General features: G+C 42.5%; 1 long non-coding RNA gene across 1 annotated transcript in view; it reads right to left on the minus strand.

Annotated features, from left to right (window-relative positions):
* LOC140636308 (uncharacterized) overlaps positions 1 to 18,382 on the minus strand; it is a 31,161-nt gene extending 12,779 nt beyond the window's left edge. The window contains exon 1 of the long non-coding RNA XR_012033590.1: positions 17,950 to 18,382. This is a non-coding gene — a long non-coding RNA (uncharacterized lncRNA). The remainder of the gene's footprint in view (positions 1 to 17,949) is intronic.
* Positions 18,383 to 23,338: the final 4,956 nt, after the last annotated feature.

Below are 23,338 nucleotides of genomic sequence, written 5' to 3' on the forward strand. Positions count from 1 at the left end.
TACTGCCTCTGCCTCCAGACCCTTCCCAGTGCTTTCCTATGGAGTAGATGTGCCCTCCTCTTGTGATCTGGGAGTTTACCAAATTATCTTTTTTTTTAATGTATATTTATTTATTCATGAGAGACACAGAGAGAGGTAGCAGAAGGAGAAGCAGGCTTCCTGTGGGGAGCCCGATGCAGGACTCAATCCCAGGACCTCAGGGTCATGACTTGAGCTGAAGGCAAATGCTCAAACACTGAGCCACCCAGGCATCCCCCAAATTTTCTTTTCATTGGCAGTCATTCCCTGATCTGTTGGCCTTGCCACATCAAAATAATAAGACATTTATTTATTATTTTATTTATTTTGATTATTTTATTTTATTTTATTTTATTTTTGTTTTTAGCAGGTTCCATGCCCAGCATGGAGCCCAACACAGAAGCCCAAACTCATGACCATGAGATCAAGACGTGAGCTGAGATCATGAGTCAGACACTTAACTGACTATACCATCTAGTCCTTTAATAAGGACTATATAGACCTAATAAGAACTTCATTTAAAACAACCTTGTGGGGGGGATCCCTGGGTGGCGCAGCGGTCTGGCGCCTGCCTTTGGCCCAGGGCGCGATCCTGGAGACCCGCGATCGAATCCCACGTCGGGGTCCCGGTGCATGGAGCCTGCTTCTCCCTTTGCCTGTGTCTCTGCCTCTCTCTCTCCCTGTGTGACTATCATAAGTAAATAAAAATTAAAAAAAAAAAAACAAAAAAAAACAACCTTGTGGGGAAGCCCAGGTAGGGAGGAGCAGAGGCCTCCCATCAGCCATCTGAGTAAGCTCCCTGAGAAGCAGACCCACCAGCCCCTGTTAAGCCATCATGACTGCAACCCCATCTGTTTACAATCTCATGAGAGAAGAAAAATCTAAGCTATCCTAAGTTTTACAATGCATGGAATCTAAGAGATGCTTAGTGTTTTTTTTAAGTCACTAAGTTAATGAATTAATTTGTTTCTCAGCAACAACCTATTAAGTGGAGGAACTGATATTGAAAACTGGGTCCACATAAATTCTCAAGCAGACTTTTTTTTTTTTTACAAAATGATTCAGCTTTTATTAATTAGCATCTTAGAAGAAACAAAAGATAAGAGAGCCAGCAAAGCTCTGAACAAACACAATGAAACAGGTGCAGACAGGCCTCAAGAAGCCATTTGAACAGATGGAGGCAACACACTTCTTGAGTGGGCCCTGACCCAGGGTGCTCCATGATCTGGGCCAAGGGTAGCCTTTCCAAAGGCTGGTATCTGAGAAGCTTGGAGACTAAGTCCTGGGCCCCCAAAGGTAATGATGGGGGAAATCGTAGGTCTACCTTGAGGATACGTCTGTAGGTCTCATTATGGGAAAGGCTCTCAAAGGGTGGATATCCTACCAACAGCTCATAGAAAAGTACTCCAATGCACCACAGATCAACCTTCTCATTGTAGGTTCTCCTCTAAATCATTTCTGGGGGCAAGTAGTCCAGAGTCCCACATATTGTCTTTCTCCTTAGAGATGGTGTATGCACAGACCAGCCGAAGTCTGCAATGAGGTTTCCTCATTGCTTCGCCAGCATGCCATCGTGAACTGTATTAAATGTTTTTGGTTTCTGACCCAAATAGTAAGAAAAAAGTTTTCTCATATAGCAAGAATTCAAGACCTAGATGGGTTCCAGCGTTCATTAAGCAGCTTGGCTATATGACCAAGGACCAGGTAATTCTTCCCATTTCTCTACACAACCAAGTTCATTCAGCCTGTCAGCTTATCTTTCCTATTTTCAGAGGATGGCCATGACATTCAAGGCATTGCATGCAAATAAATAAATAAATAAATAAAAAGGCATTGCATGCAGACATCACAATATGAGTTTTCCCAGAAGTCTCTCAACTGATCTCACCCACATTAGCCAGAACTATAATGCCTGCCCCTACCCAAACCAATCACTAGTGAGGGTAATAGGAGGATGGCTCACAACAGCCAGGGTTTTCCCCTGGAGCTCAGCACTTACCTACATGAGGCTGGGGCACCCTTGATCCCAATCAGGGTTCTGGCACCAAGGAAGAGTTAGGGTGGTCGTGAATGGCGTAGGTACATTATCTTCTCTGAGCCAACAAGAATCCAGCTGCACTAGCAAGAAGGGAAATCAAGATCCAGAGAAGATGTGGGGAAAGAAAGAGGCCAGAGCAAGTGGATTGAGGCTGGTTGAAGTGATTGGGCCTTCACACAGAGCAAATAACCTGAATGAAGCTTTCCCCAGAACCTTCGCTCATTCACCCCATTCTCCCTCCTGAGGATGGATTATGTAGTTGCTGGTCCATCCAACTGCTCACAGACAGCATGACTCAACTGCCTCCAAAAGCCTCCCACCCGTGGAATGGGAACTGACTGTGGACATATCAGTCAGCTGGGGCCTGCTAATTGGAATCCATCTGGATTTTCCACGGAAGGCAGCAGAGCGTGTGTATAACCTCCTCCTCCACTGAGACAAGGGAAGATCATTTGTTTAAATGGTAATTGGTATAGCCCAAAACACGTGGCCTCCTGTATCTGGATACAGGATACAGGATATAGGATCTGAATATAGGATAATCTAACACAGATCATCAGAGATGTTGGACTAAAAGTCCAACTCCTTTATTCAGTAGCTGTGAAAATCCAAGTTCACGCTGAAGTGATTTGGCCAGGATCACAGGAGTAAAACTGGAACTAAACTGAATCTTAAGTCTCTTGCCTCAATGTTCTTTCTCATTACACTTTGTGGAAAAACATTCTATGCCAAATTCCATGCCAGACCTCTTACCTCAGTTTTTTGAGATTCAGAATTGCTAGGCAGAATGTTTTAACGTCTTTCATGTCCACATAGAAATACAAACTATGGGGGCGCCTGGGTGGCTCAGTGGTTTAGCCTCTGCTCTCAGCTCAGGTCATGATCCTGGGGTCCTGGGATTGAGTCCCGCATCCGTCTCCCCTGGGGAGCCTGCTTCTTCCTCTGCTTGTGTCTCTGCCTCTCTCTGTGTGTCTCTCATGAATAAATAAAATCTTCATTAACAAAATACAAACTATGCTTGATATTGAGACATTTATTTTGAATATTGTCTAATTAGACTTTCAAGCTCCACCCCCAGAACATTTTATCTGGTGTTTACCAAAACAGGCCAAAAGTCCAGTTAATAATAATGTCAGCCACTTTTGTTGCTCTCCAATAAATTACATTTAAAATTATCAAGAGTAATTCTCGTCCAAGTGACAGCAAAAAATTAAGGACTTCAAATCTCCAGTTCAAGAGTTCACTGGACTCATTACTTCAAAGAGAATATAAATAAGCTTCCTGAGATGATCTTTTTAAAATAACTCTGCTGTCTACCAGCTGACTTGCAGAACTGGCTTTGCACTCAACACAGGTCCACGTGACTGGATGTGAAGGGATTTGGGAAGTATTTCAAGTTTTGCCTCCTTATATGATTTTCGCTCTTGATTTCTTGGTTTGAAGAAGTCAAAGGGGAGCCACGTATGCCAAGTGAATGGGTCTTCTATTCATCATTTTCTATTTTCCTTTACAAGAGCCATTCTGACTTTGGAAACATGGTAACATTTATCTTAAAGGACACTAATAAAGATGCAATTTTGTAAGGTTGCTATATGGGAGTAGGTGTCTGTGGGTCTGTGTCTGGATATGTGTGCTGGTGTTGGCCAGGTGGAGGAGGAAGATGAATTTTGGAGTTGCAATTAAAGCACTTGGGACAACAATTTTAAAAAATGTTTAGCATATATCCCATATATCCATAATAAATATGGTTTTCATTTTTTTTAGTTAGTATGGTTATCCCTACAAAAATAATTTAAAGTATTCTTAGGTTAAATAGGTGATTCACATAAGATAATCAAAGGCAGTCTGTTCAGTAACTATTGTTCACTTCCCCCAAGTTTCGTGTTGCCAAATCATTATCAGGAAAATATTCTTAGTCAAGGAAACCGTAAGATTTATTTGTCCTCATTCACAGTTAAAGAAACAGTAAGGGATGCCTGAATGGCTCAGTGATTGAGCATCTGCCTTTGACTCAGGCCGAGATCCTGGGGTCCAGGGATCGAGTCCCTCATCAGGCTCCTTGCAGGGAGCCTACTTCTCCCTCTGCCTGTTTCTCTGCCTCTCTCTCTCTCTCTCTCTCTCTCTGTCTCTCATGAATAAATGAACAAAATTTTTAAAAAAGAAAAAAATAATGGATAGTAAGATTCTTGTCCAATGCAAGCTTATTTAAAACCTGCTCTAGGGATCCCTGGGTGGCGCAGCAGTTTGGTGCGGGCCTTTGGCCCAGGGCGTGATCCTGGAGACCCGGGATCGAATCCCACGTCGGGCTCCCGGCGCATGGAGCCTGCTTCTCCCTCTGCCTGTGTCTCTGCCTCTCTCTCTCTCTCTGTTACTATCATAAATAAATAAAAATTTTACAAAAAAATAAATAAATAAAACCTGCTCTAGGGGAACCTGGCTGGCTCAGTCAGTGGACTCTTGATCTCAGGGTCCTGAGTTCAAACCCCATATTGGGTGTAGAGATTACTTAAATGAATAAACTTATAAACAAACTAATTAATTAAAACCTACTCTAGAGAATTAAAGGACAAGTTATGTTTATTTAAAATCTTAATCATTACATCTCAGGAGCCACCATATCAAACTCGATACAACTTTATTTTTTTTTTTTAATTTTTATTTATTATGATAGTCACACAGAGAGAGAGAGAGAGAGGCAGAGACACAGGCAGAGGGAGAAGCAGGCTCCATGCACCGGGAGCCCGACGTGGGATTCGATCCCGGGTCTCCAGGATCGCGCCTGGGCCAAAGGCAGGCGCCAAACCGCTGCGCCACCCAGGGATCCCTCGATACAACTTTAAACACATTACACTCACACAAACAGACTCACACACCCATGCTTTTGGCACGGTTGCGAAACCCATCCATTTTTCATTACAGGTTCAAATTCACTTAAGGTTTTTGCATTTAAATTCAGACAGAACGTAAAGACTGCTAACTCTGGGAAACGAACTAGGGGTGGTGGAAGGGGAGAAGGGCGGGGGGTGGGAGTGAATGGGTGACGGGCACTGGGGGTTACTCTATATGTTAGTAAATTGAACACCAATAAAAAATAAATTAAAAAAAATAAATAAATTCAAACATCAGGGCATCGGGGTAGCTCAGTTAAGTGTCCAACTCTTGATCTCAGCTCAAGTATTGATCTCGGGGTCATGATTTCTAGCCTCACCTTAGGCTCACCCTGGGCATGGAACCTCCCATCTTTGGGGGGCCTGGATGGCTCAATTGGTAAAGCATGTGACTTGATCTCAAGGTCATAAGTTTGAACCTCACACTGAGCATGGAGTCTACTTTTAAAAAAATAAAAATATATTTAAAAATAATAAAGTCAAAAATAAAATCAGATGTCTTTTTTGGCTTCTTTTCTGGTCACCACAGTCCCATGTTTTAAAAATAAAATAATGCACTTAGATAAGTCAGTATTAGGAGCTACTCACTACTTACATAGAGCATGTTCTTCTGTTTCAGATACAAATACTCCCCCAAATGTAGCAATTTGCATCAATTTTTCTTTCAAGAAAATTTATCTGAAAGATGCTCATAGATTTTGATTTGCATCTAATTTTGAAAACTATAATTTTCCTTCTGAGATTTCTTTTTTAAAATTAGTAAAGGATAATTCAGCAAAAACAAACCACAGAGTGAAGATATATTTTGAAAGAATTTTGTAGATTTATAAGTAAACAGTGACTGCATCTGCTTACTCTATGAAAGACCATAGGAGTTTTGATTTTTATTTAATTTTGTTAAGTTTTTTTATTTATTCATTTGAGACAGAGAAAGCACAAGCAGAGGGAGGGGCAGAGGAAGAAGGGAAGGGAGGAACAGGCTCTCCACTGGGCAGAGAGCCCAATGTGGGGCTCTATCACAGGACCCTGGGATCATGACCTGAGCTGAAGGCAGATGCTTAACCAACTGAGCCACCAAGGTGCCCCTTTAGAATGGAGGTTTTAAATACGTGCCCTTCCCAAAAGGCAGAACTGTGTGCACTTCTTATCCCTTCACCCCAACCTCCATATTTTAATGTCCTAAGTTATGCTATTATCTGTTTGAAGATCCATGAAGTTACTTCTATTTTTTTTAAGATTTTATTTATTCACGACAGACACAGAGAGAGAGAGAGAGAGAGGCAGAGATACAGGCAGAGGGAGAAGCAGGCTCCGTGGGGGGAGCCTGATGTGGGACTTGATCCTGGATCTCCAGGATCACGCCCTGGGCTGAAGGCAGGCGCTCAACCACTGAGCCACCGGGGTTGCCTATGAAGTCACTTCTAGACACCAGAAGAGTTAAACTGGACTTAAACATTGTTAAAGGTTTCTCTTACCACGTTAGGGCCTCCCAAACAAACCACTGTCCCAGAGACCTGATGGAGGTGATTTTAAAAGAGGAGGGAGGTTGTGGGGGCAGAAGATGGAGAGTTGGAGGGGTGGAGGGGGCAGATTGAGAATGATTCAAAAAAAAAAAAAGGAACCACCGTGTCTCTGGATTGAGAGTGTACTTGCTTCCCCAGGAGCAACCAGGGAGGAAACACTAGGAGTTAATCATTCAAGGCACAGGATGAAAGCAAGAAGGGATTCTAAAAATAATGCCTTCTCCTTCCAAACTGAAGCTGTCTGCAAGAAGCAGAATTGGAGAGCTTATTAGCATGACTCCTTTGCCCTCTGCAGCTGAGGCTCCCTGTTTAAATCCTGGCACAATCCTAAAGTGGGAGATTGCTCTGCAAAGGTCAGAAGAATCGAGGTCACCAAAGAACATGTATCAGGTGAGTTTGGTGACACAAAACCAAGCTGCAATACCGCATGTGTGTTAAGATGTCCTCCAACCTCTCCATTCTTATTACCATCTACACAGTGACTAGAAAGGAAGTGGTTGGACAGAGTTGTGGCCGAATGTCGTCCTCTTGTGGTACCACTTTGTCATCTTGTAATATCAATTGCTTTGGAAAGAACAAGGAAAGGGAAGGTTGCCAAAACATTTGCCTATGTGTACATGTCAGTTCCATTTTTGGTGCCCTGTATATAAAAGGGGCCCTTGCTACAGGCCCCACCTCCTCCTCAAAAGCTTGCCACCCAGATCCACCTATCTTTCAACAAACACTGCACTTTGTTTTTAAATCTATAGCTGATCCCATGATCAGTATTACGTGATAAATCCCTTCGTTCTTTCTTCTCCCTCTTCATTCTTTCTACCTTCAAATATTTGGGGGCCCTGTACTAGATGCTAGAGATATGAAGAAGACCAGAACATTCTCTGCCCTCAAATTATTCTCGGTTCAGTGGAAGAGACAGAAACTGAGATCTGAAGGGTGCCTGGGAGTCAGTTAAGTGACTGACTCTTGATTTCGGCTCAGGTCATGATCAGGCTCTGTGCTAAGTGTAGAGTTGGCTTGAGATCCTCTCCCTCTGCCCCTCCGCCCCCCAAAATATAAATAAATAAAATATATCCTAAAAAAAAAAAAAAGAAACTGAGATCTGAAAAATCTGAATAGTAAAACAATTTGTCAGAGTTCCAGCTCATATGGGAAATAGGACTTATATCTTCTGAGTCATAATGAAGACCTCTATGCTCAATGCCACATACAAAATATGTGCTATTGATAAATTGATGAAATCCACTAATAAATAAACCATTTCAGAAAAGGCCATTTGTGCCAGGAGAGCAGAATTTCAAGTACTAACTTTTCTTCTTCCCACTCCTTAAACAAAGACCTTCTTTGAAAGAACATGGGAGTCCCACCAACAGAGGACCTGCCCGAAGAACTCAGGCCTTGCTTACAGAATGGTTTGGAGCACAGGTGGGGAGGTCCCTTCCTCTTCAAAGGGCACACTTCCAGCCCTGTCCCACCAGCAGTGCAAATGCAGACAGCCTCCCGCATCTTCTGAGCCTCAGGTTCCATCTGTGTCAGAGGGATCATTGTTCCTTCTTCGCAGGTTGCTGTGATATTTAACACAGCACACAGGCACACCGGAAGTGGGTATCATTGTCATTAGCACAGACATGTCTGCTTCTCCTCTCATTGTATACCCCCTTCCAGTAGAACACAGGGAGAGAGGGCCTGGCAGGTGATTTTCACTTTCTGGAGGGACTGGGACCTTACAGGTATTGTGTCTGGTGATACAGAAAAATTTCTAAGAAATTCTTCATTTGTGTATAACATTGTGCCTCTGGGTTTCTGGGGGTAATAGGCACAAAGTAGCACCGGGAAATTCTGGATGCCAAAGGCCAGGAAACGTACCAGAAGGGATGAAACGTTGACAAGTATATAGAGAGGCTGGTGACACAAAATCAGAGGACACATTAGGTATGTTTAATTATTCCCTGCAAGTGGGATCCCTGGGTGGCTCAGCGGTTTAGCGCCTGCCTTCAGCCCAGAGTAGGATCCTGGGGTCCCGGGGTTGAGTCCCACATCAAGCTCCCTGCATGGAGCCTGCTTCTCCCTCTGCCTGTGTCTCTGCCTCTCTCTGTCCCTCATGAATAAATAAATAAATAAAATCTTTAAAAAAAAATTATTCCCTGGGAGCAAGTCTCAAACCTTTCTGCTTTCAGACGCTACAAATTCATCCCACTGCCATGGCACCCGTGAGTCCCAGAGAAAGCAAGTCTCTGCTAATTAGTAAATACTACTTCTTCTGTTGCCTCTCAGCCCTACCTTACAGTGAACTGTCAGGTGCCTTCCCTACTGGCTGGTGCAATGTTGGGAATCTTGGGCTAAAGCTAGGTGCTGAAATCCAAACATCACTTCGTTTCAGTCAAAGATTGTTTCCTCTATGTTTTGGTTAGTTACAGCTGTGTAACAAACTACCTAAAACATAGTGGCCCAAAACACCCAGGATTTTATTTGCTGGTGATTCTATGAAACAGGTATCAGGCACAGTTCAGCTGGGTGCTTATGCGGGGTCTGCTGAAATCATCAACTCAGCTTTCATTCATGCGGTGGCTGGCAGGGCTAGACTAGAAGGTCAAAAAAGGCTGGTGCTTGGGTGCTCCTCCTTATGGCCTCTCGGTCCACATGCTTAATTTGAACTTCCTCACAACATGGTGGTCTTAGGGTAGCCAGACTTCTTATCTGATGGTTGGCTTCCAGGGGAAAAAATTTCAAGCCACAAAGTCAGGAACCAGGAGCCTCAGGGGATACACAGCCTCACTTCCACTGCACTCAACTGGTTAACACAAGTCATAGGACCAGTCTAGATTCAGAGGAAGGGTAATAGACCCCACCTCTCCATGGGGAGAAGGGCAAAGAATTGGCAGCCATCTTGAATCTACTATGATCAGGGCAGTCTTCTAGACCTCCATCCTCAGATCCTGTCACAGTCTCTCTCCTTGCTTCTCGAATTTCTTTTCATGACACTTATCACAAGTTAGTTATGTGATAAATTGTCTCCCTCACAGGAGCCTTATGACCAGAGAATGAGATGAATCTGTTAGATTCACCACTGTATACCCATTGCCTCGAGCAGTGCCTCACACATTGTAGGCTCTCAAAAAAATGTTTGTTTAGAGAATTGGATAAAACATTATCAGCATAATAGAAAAACACACAAGTCAAGTCAAGAGAGCATAATGTAGTTCATATGACACAATTCTTTAGAGACAAAAGGATGAGAACACCATGCCTTTGAAATCTGTTTTGACACCAAAATCACCTAGAAATCTCGTATTTCCTATATCTTCCCCCATGGAAGAAAACATCTGATATGTGCCACCCAAGCACCTTTGTATTAAGAGTTTTCAGAACTATCTACAATTTTTTTTTAATTAACACAAATTTGGGGATGCCTGGGTGGGTCAGCCCTTAAGCATCCACCTCTTGATTTCACTCCTATCATGATCTCAGGGTCATGAGATGGCACCTGGGGTCAGGCTCTGAGATGAGTGAGAAGTCTGCTTAAGATTTTCTCTCCCTTGGGCCACCTGGGCCCCTCAGTTGGTTAAGTGTCTGACTTCCGCTCAAATTATGATCTCAAGGACCTAGAATCAAGCCCATGTCTAGCCCTGAGTCCAGCCCCTCATCAAGCCCTATGTTGGGCTCTGCACTCAGCAAGGAGTCTGCTTTTCCTTCTCCCTCTGTCCTTATCCCTCTCTTGCTTATGCACCTGCATGCTCTCTGTCTCTCCCCTCCTCTCATGAATAAAAAAAAAAAAGTTTCTCTCTTACTCTTTCTCTGCCTCTCCCCCTCCTTGCGTACCAGCTCTCTCTCTCCAGCCCTCTAAAAATGAAAAAGAAAAAAAAAAGGATTCTAACTGTGGTAAAATATACAAGCATAAAATTACCATCTTAACCATTTCTAAATGCAGTGTTAAACATGTTCATATTGTTGTGCAACAAATCTCCAGAACTCTTTCATCTTGCAAAACTGAAACTCTATGCCCATTAAACAACCCATTTCCCCATCCCTCCAGCCTCTGGCATCATTTCATTGTTGATCTCTGTGAATTTGACTACTCAAGATACTTCATATAAGTGGAATCATACAGTACCTGTTTTTTCGTGACTGGCTTATTGCAGCACAAGATCCTCAAGGTTCATCCATTTTGTAGTATGTATGAGTATTCTCTTTCTTATTAAGGCTGAATTATATTCAGAAGCATCTATAATTTTTAACTAGTTTTTTTTTCCTCTTACTTGTAAAATTAAGGATATCTGTCCTATGAACTAAGAGAACAGTAATGCTTAGAAATGCTGAACTTGTCTGCTCATCCATGCTGGGAAGTCATTCTTGCACACAACCACCAACACACTGATATTGCCTTCTTTAATCTATTAAGAATTGATCCATATTTGATAGCAAAATGCCTGCCTTAGAGATGATCACTAACCTATACTCTCAGCAATAGCTTGTGGAGCTCAGCAAAATAAAAACACAGGGCACCTTGTTAAAAAATATTAAGAATTTTAAGATATGATAGCAATGCTTCAAAACAAATGCACAGTTCTAGACAACTGCAAAGATAAAAGCTGTCTCAGTCTATACTAGAAGCTGGCTCAGTCTATACTACAGTGCTTCCTCAGGAAAACACTACATTAAAATTTTTGCCTAGGTCTGAAACCCTGATGTTTTAACCACCACACCGCTTGTTAGTTCAAACTTTTCAATGTACATATAAGCCCACAAACTGAAGAAAAATATTTTCATTTTTCAATGTCCCCTTCTAGCTCTCTCAGGCAGTTCTGGTCAAAAAGACATAGCTTTATCTTCTTTTCTCCCACATGGGAGGATCTCACCCAATATGATATAGATCGCCCCTTGCCATCAGCTTCAGGGCCCAGCCATGTCACTCTCCAAGCCCACCCTGGAGCTCTAGTAAGAGCTAGAGAGTGGACTGTGGTTGCTTTGCCGACATCTTCACTCTCATTTTCTCTCAATCCACTCCAGTCAGGCTTTCAGCACCAACTCCTCTAACTCAATGGCTCTTACTGAGGTCACCAATGACCTAGGTCTTGCCAAAGTCAGTGGTCAGTTCTCTGTCCTAATCTTATGAGGCTGGCCAGCAGCCTTTGGCCAAACAGACCACTCCCTCCTTCTGGAAACTCTTTCGTCTCTAGACTTCAAGTAAAACCCCTTTCTCCCTGGTTCCCTTCTTCTTCTCCTGATAGTCCCTTCCTCAGATGGCAATCTGAGTGATGTTTTATAAACATTTGCTTAATCATACCACTATCCATCTGATGGCTTCCAATAATGTGTTGGGTAATATCCAAGCCCTTAGCATTATCTATGGCATGACTCTGCCTTCCTTGCCCAACCATCGAGGGAGTAGGAGCCCTGCTTTTCTGCTCATCCACCATGCTCCAGCCACACTGACCGCCTGCTATCCCTCAGACTCCCCAAGGGCTTTGTGAATTATGATTTCTTCCTGGAATGCTGTCTTCACACTCATTAGGCAACTGCTTCCTCTTTATGGGTACCTCAGCCAAGCATCAATTTCTGAAGAAACCTTTCCTAACACATTAGTAGAGTAGGCTCTTCCTTCAAGTCATTTTTTATTCTGTTTTTGTCTTCAGAGCCCATAATATCTGAAATTCTCTTTTTTGTTTGTTTACTGGAATGTATGGTCATCAAACTGATTTATCTCATCACAATGTCCCTGGTACCTAGAACAGCACATAGAAAGACCTCAATAAATATTTGTAGACTAACTAGCTGACTCTTAATTATATTATTGCCCCCACAGCACATGTGCATGCAGAAGCACACACATACCTCACTCAGCACCATACATAACCTCTGATCTTATCTCTCACTACTCTTTCTTTGCTCACTCTGCTATAATCAGAACAGACCTGAAACCCATTAGAACCTTTGCTCTGGCTGTCCTTGCTGCCTGAAACACTCTCCTCTCACAATTCTCTAAGGTGAACCCCCTTTTTTGAACTTTGTTCAAATATCACATTCCTCAGGAGGCCTACTTGGTGATGTATATTTAAAATTGCTGCTCAGGGATGCCTCCATGGCTCAGCGGCTTAGCGCCTGCCTTCAACCCAGGGTGTGATCCTGGAGACCCAGGATGAAGTTCCACATCAGGCTCCCTGCATGGAGCCTGCTTCTCCCTCTGCCTATGTCTCTGCCTCCCCATCTGTCTCTCATGAATAAATAAATCTTTTAAAAATAAAATAAAAATGAAAACAAATAAAATTCCTGCTCAGTCAAGAGTGTGCAACTCTTGATCTCAGGGTTGCGAGTTTGAGCCCCACATTGAGTGTAGAGATTACTTTAACAGTCTTTAAAAGGAAAAAGAACTTCACCTATAAGGGGCACCTGGCTGGCTCAGTCAGTAGAGAATGTGATTCTTGATCTTGGAATTTTAAGTTCAAGTCCCACATTGAGTGTAGAGATTACTTAAAAATAAAAAATCTTTTTTAAAAATTGCAATTTAGGGATCCCTGGGTGGCTCAGTGGTTGAACATCTGCCTTTAGCTCAGGGCATGATCCCAGGTGCAGGGATTGAGTCCCTGTGAGGAGCCTGCTTCTCCCTCTCTCTATGTCTCTGCCTTTCTATCTGTGTCTCTCATTAATAAATTTTTAAAAATTGCAATTTACCACTGTTGAACAGCGGCTCCCAGAAAATATCAGAGAAACAACCTCTTACTAAGACAAAGCTTAGTTATTCTTCCCATAATAAAAAAGAGGGCACACTACCATGACAGAGTCTTAGAGCTCAGAGGTGATGTTGGAGTATTTATGAGGTCTGAGAAGTTGGGCTGAAGGCAGGTCTCTCATTGTGGGGGCTTAATTAGGGTGATGTAAAGATCATAGTAGGGATCCCTGGGTGGCTCAGTGGTTTAGCGCCTGCCTTTGGCCCAGGGCATGGTTCTGCTGTCCCAGGATCAAATCCCACATCAGGCTCTCTGCATGGAGCCTGCCTATGTCTCTGCCTCTCTCTCTCTCTCTGTCTCACATGAATAAATAAATAAAATCTTTTTAAAAAATAAATAAAGATCATAGTATGTTTTAGAATTGGACACCATAAGGTGGATTGCAGGTGAATATTTCAAAGAATCTTGGGAAGTAAGCATTTATTTGATCAAACTGTTCAATGGGTTTCTAGAAGAAATAGAGATAAGAAAGTTTGTAATAATATTAGTTTATGCAGGTGTGGATGATCTTTCCTTTTCATGGCCATAAAAATCTTCCAGAGAGGAGATTTGTGGTGTGTTTACCCTCAATCTCTTTCCTGGGAGTAGGTTAGGATTGTTGTTTAATGGTTGAATAGCAATGGCAGTACTTTTATTCCACCAAATAAAAACTACCATTCCAACAAAAAAATTTTCATGCTATAATGGAAAAAATGATTTTTGTTTTATCACCTTGTAGTCAGTTCTGTTGTAGAGCTCACTTCACTTCTCCAACCAAAAGAATTACAAATGATTTCTGTTTAAAATTTACTGAATAAAAGAAAATATTTGCAAAAGGCATATCTGATAAGGAACACATATCCAATCTACATAAAAAACCTCTTAAAACTCAACAAAAGAAAACAACTCAATTTAGAAGTGAGCAAAAAGACCTGAACAGACACCTCACCAAGGAATATACAGATGACAAATAAGCATATAAAAAGATGCCCTACATCATATGTCATTAGAGAAATAAAAATCAAAACAACAATGAGCTATCACTACACAGTTCTTAAAATGGCCAAAGTACAGAACACTGACACCATCCACTGCTAGTGGGATGTGGAGCAACAGAAACTCTCATTCATTGCTGATGGAAATGCAAAATGGTACAGCCACTTTGGAAGAAAGTTTGTCAGTTTCCTACAAAACTAAACATATTCTTATCATATGATCCAGCAATCGTGCTCCTTTGTATTTACCTGAGTGAGTTGAAAATATATCCACACAAAGACCTGCGTACAAATATTTGTAGAGGCTTTATTTATACTTGCCAAAGCTTGGCAGCAACCAGGATGTCTGTTAGTAGGTGAATGGATAAACTGATGCATCCAAACAGTGGAATATTATTCAGCATTAAAAAGAAATGAGCTAGGAATGCCTGTGTGGCTCAGCAGTTGAGCATCTGCCTTTAGCTCCAGGTGTAATCCTGGAGTTCCGGGATCGAGTCCCACACTGGGCTCCCTGCATGGATCCTGCTTCTCCCTCTTCCTATGTCTCTGCCTCTCTTTCTGTGTCTCTCATGAATAAACTTAAAAAAAAGAAAAGAAAAGAAACGAGCTAGAACTAACAAATTATTATTTTTTAAAAGATTTTATTCATTTATTCATGAAAGAGAGAGAGCGGGTACATGAAATTTGGTTGTATTTCTATACACCAACAGTGAATGATCAGAAAGAGAAATTAAGAAAACAATCCTATTTCCAGTAGCATTAAAATGATACTTATAATAGCATTAAATCACACTTCCTGATTTCAAACTGTATTACAAAGCAGTAGTAATCAAAACAGTGTGGTATTCAGGTGCTTAGTTGGCTTAGTCTGTGAAGCATGCAACCCTGGATGGCAGGATTAGGAGTTCAAGCCCCACATTGGGTGTAGAGATTACTTAACAAACAAACAAATAAACAAGAACAGTGTGGTATTAGCATAAAAGCAGACACATAGATCAATGGAACAGACTAGAGAGCCCAGAAACAACCCCCCACAAATATGGTCAATTAATTTACCACGAAAGAGCCAAGAACATACAATGGAGAAAGGACAGTGTGCTCAATAGTGGTGCTGGGAAAACTAGACAGCCACATGCAAAAGAATGAAACTGGACCACTGTCTTACACCATACACAAAAATCAACTCAAAATGGATTAAGACCTGGGGCACCTGGCTGGCTCAGTCAGTGAAGCATGCTACTCTTGATGTCAGGGTCAGGAGTTTGAGCCCCATGTTGGGTGTAGAACTCACTAAAAAAAAAAAAAAAAAAAATAGGGAGAGGGAGGCACCTGGGTGGCTCAGGCAGTTGGGCATTCAACTTTTGATTTCGGCTCAGGTCATGATCTTGGGGGCCATGGGATAGAGCCCCACAACGGGTTCTGCACTCGGTGCTGAGTCTGCTTGTCCTTCTCCCTCTGCTCCTTCCCCTCCTCTTTTCCTATCTGTCAAATAAATAAATAAAATCTTTAAAAAAATTTTAATGGATGAAGACCTGAAACCACAAAACTCCTAGAAGAACATGTAGGGAGTAACTCCTTGACATTCGTCTTGGCAATGACTTCTGGCTATGACACCAAAAGCAATCACAACAAAAGCAAAACAAAATAGTACTGCCATCAAGCTAAAAGCTTTTGTACAACAAAGGAAACCATCAACAAAATGAAAAGGCAGCCTACAGAACAAGAAAAATATTTGCAAATTGTATGTCTCATAAGGAGTTAATATCCAAAATATACAAAGGAATATAATTTAATGTCAAAAAAACAAATAACCCGGGCAGCCCCGGTGGCGCAGCAGTTTAGCGCCGCCTGCAGCCCGGGGTGTGATCCTGGAGTCCTGGGATTGAGTCCCAAGTCAGGCTCCCTGCATGGAGCCTGCTTCTCCCTCTGCCTGTGTCTCTGCCTCTCTCTCTCTCTCTTTCTCTCTCTCTCTCTCTCTATCTCTATCTCTCGCTATCTCTATCTCTCGCTATCTCATTAATAAATAAATAAGATATAAAACACACACACACATAACTCAATTTAAAAATAGGCAAAGGATCAGCATAGGCATTTTTCCAAAGAAGACCTACAAATGGTCCCCAGGTACATGCAAAGGCACTCAATATCACTAATCATCAGGGAAATGCAAGTCAAAACCACAATGACCTATCACTTCACACCTGTTAGAATGGTCATCATCAAAACAAGAAGATAACAAAGATTTTTTAAAAATGCAGGCAAGGATATGGAGAGAAGGGAACCTTCGGGCACTGTTGGTGGGAAATGTAAACTGCTGCAGCTACTATGAAAATCAATATGGAGGTTCCCCAAGAAATTAAAGATAGAACTACCATATGACCTAGCATGGGATCCCTGGGTGGTGCAGCGGTTTAGCGCCTGCCTTTGGCCCAGGGCGCGATCCTGGAGACCCGGGATCGAATCCCATGTCGGGCTCCCGGTGCATGGAGCCTGCTTCTCCCTCTGCCTGTGTCTCTGCCTCTCTCTCTCTCTCTCTCTCTGACTACCATAAATAAATAAAAATTTTAAAAAATGATCTAGCAATCCCACTTCTGAGTATATATCCAAGGGAAATGCAATAATTATCTCAAGAGTTACCTGCACTCCCATGTAGCACCATTTATAATAATCAAGCTGTGGAAACAACCTAAGTGTCCATCAACAGATGAATGACTAAAGAAAATGTAATAAATATATAAAATAGTCCATATGGGATGCCTGGGTGGCTCAGCGGTTGGGTGTCTGCCTTTGGCTCAAAGCGTGATCCCGGACTTTGGGGATCGAGTCCCGCATCAGGTTCTCTGCATGGAGCCTGCTTCTCCTCCCTTTTCCTATGTCTCCTCCTCTGCCTCTGTGTCTCTCATAAATAAATAAATAAATAAATAGAATCTTTTTTTAAAAATAGTCCTTATATATATAATGGGCTGTTATTCAATAGCTTTAGAAAAGAAGGAATCCTGTCATTTGTGACAACATGGATAAACCTAGAGGTCATTACACTATACATTTATGAAATAATGTATAATAATACAAAATAATTGAACTCATAGAAACAAAGTAGAAAAAGTCGTTGCCAGGGGGTAGACGGTGGGGGAAAAAGAAGTCATTAAATCATGAAAAGACATGGAAGATGCATGTCTCAATGCATCTTACTTAGTGGAAAAAGCCCATCTGGAAAGGCCACATATTGTATGATACCACAATAGGACGTTCTGGAAAAGATAGTAAGAAAATAAAAAATAAAAAAATCAGGGGTTGCCAGGGGATAAGGGGAGGGAGAGATAAACAGAACACAAAATTCTTAGTGCCATGAAATCATTCAGTATGATACTATAATGGTGGACACATGTCCTTACACTTTTGTCAAAATCCATAAATTGTGCCATGCCAAAGGTGAACTCTAAGGCAAACTATGGACTTTGGGTAATGGTATGTCAGTGTAAGTTCATCAGTTGTAACAAATATACCACTGTGGTGTGGAATATCGAAAGTGGAGGAGGTTGTATATGGGGGCAGGGAGGCAGAGGTTATATAGGAACTCTATTAAACCCTCACCCTTGCCATGAACCTAAAAAACAGAGTCTATTTAAAAGGAAACAAAGAGTGAATTTGGGAGAATATTTGACTCCTGATGACATAGGTTACTAGCTTATCTCAAGATAGCCTAAAACAAACATCAAAACCACATCTTGTTCCATAATCAGAAAGTAAATAAACTAAGCCTGTGAAGGTATCCCGTTTACTTACCGTTCAGAGTTGTGAACTTTTGCCAACCTGGGCACAGAGAGAAGAGGGGAGTTTGAAAACTCCCTAGTTGTGGGCATTTTTAATGCCAGGAGGCTTAGTTAAGAGACCCTCTAAGAACTTAGTGATAAAGGGGAAAGATTGCCCTCATAGAGTTAACTTATTGTGTGCACATATCTACAAAATGAGCTAAAAAAAAAAAAGTGAGAGAGAGAAGCTGTCTTCCAGGCTGAAAAGGTTGTTTCCAGGGAAAATATCCACATGATTTAAGAAGGAAAGGTGTCAGAGACTGGACTGTCAGCTAGAGGACATCCTCATCCTCATCACCTTCATTGTCAAAGCAATGGGTAAGCTTTGTTGAGCTCAGACTAGAGGATAAATATTCCTAATTATCACAACCTCTTGAGGGAGTTACCATTATGTCCATTTGCTTAGAAGGAAGTTCAATCTCCAGGCAACATGCCCCCCAAATCCACACTCCTAACAATTGTGATGTAATACAGGGATTGGCAAATGTTGTCTATAAAGGATCAGAAAATATTTTAGGCCTTATGGTCTCTGGAAATTTCTCAACTCTGCTGTTGGAGCAAGGAAGAAGCCAGATACAACATATAAATGAAGGCTGTAACTGTATTCTAATAAGCCTTCATTTGGGAACACTGAAATTTGAATGTCACATATTTTTTATGTATCATGAAATATTCCTATTTTTATTTTTTTCCAAACATGTGATAGTGTAAACCTATTTCTTACTCAAGGATTTACAAAAATAGGCATCAGGGGAGGTTTGGCCTGCGAGCCCTCATTTGCAGATCTCTGGTGTATTACTGCTCAACTTTGAAAAAGTAGTGTCCCAACTTAGCAGTGTCCTTCCAAGTGCAGCCCCAAGAACAGGGACTCTTTACACTGGACTAGTCTACATGGACATGGACACATTAATACTAATATCCAGTATCTACCGAGGATGAACCAGGTGCCAAAACAGCACTGGGCTTTCCTCAGAATGTCTCATGTCCGGTGCCTGTCAGTTAAATTTCTGCTTTTGGCTCAGGTCATGATCCTAGGGTCCTAGGATCGAGTCCGCATCAGGATCCCTACTCAGTGGGAAGCCTGCTTCTCCCTCTCCCTCTGCCTGCCACTCTGCCTACTTGTGCTCTCTCTCTCTGTGTCAAATAAACAAAATCTTAAAAAAAAAAAAAAAAAAAGAATGTCTCATGTAATCTTCATAGAAGCTCCGTGAAGTGGTAACCTGTATTTCCCCCTCTTTATCGATGAAGAAATGAGCCACAGAGATGTTAAGTAGCCTGTCCAACGTCACAGAGCTAGGTTGTGTTGAGTAGAGCTTTGCATTCAGGTAGCCTATTATAAAGTCTGCACATTAAGCCATCGTGCTGAACTGCCCGCCATTACACACTTTAGTGCCTCCCTTTCCTTCCTTCTCCTGTCCAACCCCATGGGCTTCACCTTGTCCCTCTAAAAGACCCAGTTGGTCTGCCTTTGCTTCAGCACTGCCCCAAAGCTTGATTGCTTTCCCCAGCTCTTTTCCTGGGTCCTCTTCATCCTTCAGGCCTTAACTCAGATGCCACCTCCTAAAAGAGGCCTTCCCTGATCAGCCAGTGAACAGAAGCGACATGCACACACACACACACACACGCACATGCGCTCACACTCGCACGCACACACATACACACATGCACATGCATGCTTTCTCTCTCCCCTCCTTCCATACCATATTCTGCTTATATAACAGTTATTTCTGGGGATCCCTGGGTGGCGCAGCGGTTTGGCGCCTGCCTTTGGCCCAGGGCGCGATCCTGGAGACCCGGGATCGAATCCCACATCGGGCTCCCGGTGCATGGAGATGGAGCCTGCTTCTCCCTCTGCCTGTGTCTCTGCCTCTCTCTCTCTCACTGTGTGCCTATCATAAATAAATTTAAAAAAAAAAAAAAAAAAGAAGGAAAAGATGCAAGAAACCATTTAAAAAAAAAAACAGTTATTTCTATCTGAAAATTTGATATTGTCCTATATGTTCATTTGTCAAACTGGAGTTTTTTAAAGATTTTATTTATTTATTCATAGAGATGCAGAGAGACAGAGAGAGGCAGAGACACAGGCAGAGGGAGAAGCAGGCTCCATGCAGGGAGCCTGACGTGGGATTCTATCCAGGGCCTCCAGGATCATGCCCAGGGCTGCAGGCGGCGCTAAACCGCTGCGCCACCAGGGCTGCCCAATAATTTTTTTTTTTTTAAAGCCATCACAGTCTACTGGTCTCCTTGTTAATTACTTTAGCCTTTGTGATAAAATGGAGTAAGTATTGCTAAAAGAGTTATATAAAATTGAGCTGGGGGCACCTGGCTGGCTCAGCCAGTATAACAAGTGACTCTTGATCTTGGGATTGTGGGTTCCAGCCCCGCATTGGGTTCTAGTAGTGATTACTTAGAAATAAAAAATCTTTTTTTTTTAAAGACTTCATTTATTTATTCATGAGAGACACAGAGAGAGAGGCAGAGACACGCAGATGGAGAAGCAGACTCCCTGTGGGAGCCTAATGCAGGATTCGATCCCAGGACCTCGGGATCAGACCTGAGCCAAAGGCAGACACTCAACCACTGAGCCACCCAGGTGCCCCTAAAAATAAAAAATCTTTAAACATTTTTAAATGTTTATTTTTAAAAAATAAAATGGAACCAGGACGACATTGGGGAAGTGAGGCTTACGCACATCTTCTGTCTTCCAAAATCAGCAATTTTGGAATATTTGCTGAACTCAGCTAAAAGCCAAGGGATCCGCTATGTTAAAATGGACATAAAGGAACTTTCCACCTAACACTAGCCCTAGCAACCAGTCATGTATCAACTCGTGTAACAGCAGCTCTACCAGCACCAATTACGTTTTCTTCAAAACAACTTGTGTAAATTCCTTCTTTTCTTTTTAAAAACTCTAACCTCCTTTGTCTCTCTAGAGCCAAACACTCGGTTTCAGCTGAATCTGTGTCTCCTGACTGCAATCCCTAAGACCCCCAAATAAACACACATATTTATTTTGCGGCTTCGTTGGTGGACATTTGCTACTCACAGGAAAACTTCTGGTCCCTGCAAAAGGTGAATTATTTCAGTGGATCAAAAAAATAACTGCTCCTGATGTGACTTCCAGGGTGCCGCAACTGCAGTGTGGGACTGATCGCACCACGGGAGCTTCTGGCCTGTGAGTTACAGTTTTTATTCCAAGTTACATCCCCATTCATACGTCAGCCTTCCGTGGAACACTCTCGTCTCCTGTGTGGTTTAGCATTCCCTCATCTTCCCCGGGAGGTGTCGCTGGTCCTTGCAAAGGGAAGGTCCTATCTGACCATTAGGCAATTAGGTGATAGAGCTCCCTTCAAATAATTCCTCCTAGGAGTGCACAGGCAGAGCTGGGCTTACCAAACGTTCAGAATGGTGCCCCTGACATTCTCCCTTTCAATCTCTTTATCCTCTGGTTACGACCCCCTACTCTGCTCCCGCCCCTCCTCTCAGCTTCCTATGCCAACCGGGTCCAGGATTTCCCTGTCCCCGGCAGCCACTTTCTCACTGTAACTCCTGCTCCAGCTACCAGACCTGCCCGCCTGCCTCTTACATCGCAGATCGCAGGGACCCTACTCCTAGAGACCTTCCCCCAAGCCACCCAAGTGTGACAGGAGCATTAGATGAGAGGTGTGAGTGGAAGGTTCATAGATGCTTTTTTCCCTGTCTCTATTTCTCAAACTTTCTCCAAATTGGTTAAACTATTTTATAACTTAAAATTAATTTTAAGGGGGATCCCTGGGTGGCTCAGTGGTTTGGTGCCAAAGGGTCCCGGGGCGTGATCCTGGAGACCCGGGATCGAATCCCACATCAGGCTCCTTGCTGAAGCCTGCTTCTCCCTCTGCCTGTGTCTCTGCCTCTCTCTCTCTCTCTCTCTCATGAATAAATAGAGTATTTTTAAAAATTGTTTAAAATTAATTTTAGGGAAGGGGGTACGCTTGGGTGGTTCAGTCGGTTAAGCGTCTGCCTTGGCCTCAGGTTGCCATCTCCAGGTCCTGCGATCGAGCCCTGCACTGGGCTTCCTGTGCTGAGGGGAGACTGCTTCTCCCTCTCTGTGTGTGCATGTGCTCTCTCTCTCTCTCTCTCGTTCTCTCTCAAACAAACAAAATATTTAAAATCAATTTTTTAAAGTCACACTAAGTCATCACTAGCTCAGGGATGACATAATCCCCTGCTCAGTCATTTGTACGTAGCCTTCCTGGTTTTTGCCGCTAGTGACTACTGCCTGTGTTACTACATACTTAATACCTTTTATTAAATGTATTCACACTTTTCAGAAGTTAAATAGCTATATCGTAAAGACCGTCCCACACAACATAAAATGGAAAATGCATCTGCCACAAATATAAAAGTTACCAAAAATAAATATAGCAGCAATAAAACAATATTTTCCAGTCTGCTTTAATACTATTGCCTGCTGGCAGCTGGGATCCTTTGTTAAGAGGATAATTAGCAAGTGTTAGGGATCTTCTCTTTTACTTAATCAGTATGACTGAAGGATCATTAAGTCATTGCTAATTAATACAGTGGCCCTTATTTCTTTTCTTGGATCCATTTGCACTTTAATGAAGTAATCTCAGAGACAATGCCTTGGCTGAAGGGAAAGAATTCTCTCAAAGTTATATTTCAGATGAAGGAGGGACTTGCCGGGGTGGGAGAGGCCTTTGCCTGTACATAGTTCTCCTGAAGGTCATGCACTCTGTGGTGGCACGCTACATTGTCTGGCCTTGGGCACAGGCCCCCCAGGCTGGGGTTAAGACATCAAGGTGACAGAGCACTGGGTTGTTGTTGTTTTTCTTTTTTTTTTTTTTTTTTTTTTTTGGTATATTTTTTTATTGGAGTTTGATTTACCAACATATATATAGCATAACACCCAGTGCTCATTCCGTCAAGTGCCCCCCTCAGTGCCTGTCACCCAGCCACCCCATCCCCCCCGCCCACCTCCTCTTCTACTACCCCTTGTTCGTTTCCCAGAGTTAGGAGTCTCTCATGTTCTGTATCCCTCTCTGATATTTCCCACTCATTTTCTCTCCTTTCCCCTTTATTCCCTTTCACTATTTTGTATATTCCCCGAATGAATATGAAATGAATGAGACCATATAATGTTTGTCCTTCTCTGATTGACTTATTTCACTCAGCATAATACCCTCCAGTTCCATCCACATTGAAGCAAATGGTGGGTATTTGTCATTTCTAATGGCTGAGTAATATTCCATTGTATACATAAACCACATCTTCTTTATCCATTCATCTTTCGATGGACACCGAGGCTCCTTCCACAGTTTGGCTATTGTGGCCATTGCTGCTATAAACATCGGGGTGCAGGTGTC

This window comes from Canis lupus, chromosome 7 (assembly GCF_048164855.1).
Source record: "Canis lupus baileyi chromosome 7, mCanLup2.hap1, whole genome shotgun sequence".
Taxonomy (NCBI): Eukaryota; Metazoa; Chordata; class Mammalia; order Carnivora; family Canidae; genus Canis; species Canis lupus.